The following is a 554-nucleotide window of genomic DNA, read 5'->3' as shown; positions in this document are numbered from 1 at the left end:
TTTTTTTCTAGTCTTACTCGCGCACGCAAAAACCCTTTTCATAAGTGCGCACAATCATGTCACGAAACGAAACCCAAATATATTACTTTAGTTGGAAGACGATATTACAATAAGTATATTGTAAAGACCTTTTTCTGCACCGAGTGTAGTAGAAAGCAGTGCTCCGAGAGCTGCGCGTCGGCAAGTAGGATTTAGCATTTAGCAACCTAACCCCAAGCAATGAACATCCTGTACACTCCCTTTAAAATTGCAAGTCAGTCAATAAGAGATAAGCAAATTTAATATTGTGCGTGTATGAGTAAGCCTTGGTGTTGAGGTCAACACAGGGATAATTGCCACGTGATGGGCATACGTAGACAGTAATCTAGTTTCCTTCTTTGGTCACGCATTGCACGTTTTTACAACAAATTGGAGGCTCCGGTATGACTCCGCACCAAAAACAAAAATAAGGGTAATTCAAATTTCGATTAGAGATTTGTAGTATACTGCTAAAGTGCTTTAATTCCTTTCATTTTTACTATGATGCATTTACCAAGAAGAGAGAAACCCAGTTT

Source organism: Bolinopsis microptera, chromosome 13 (assembly GCF_026151205.1).
Source record: "Bolinopsis microptera isolate Bmic1 chromosome 13, MBARI_Bmic_1.0, whole genome shotgun sequence".
NCBI lineage: Eukaryota > Metazoa > Ctenophora > Tentaculata > Lobata > Bolinopsidae > Bolinopsis > Bolinopsis microptera.
Note: the sequence above shows the minus strand (reverse complement) of the source record.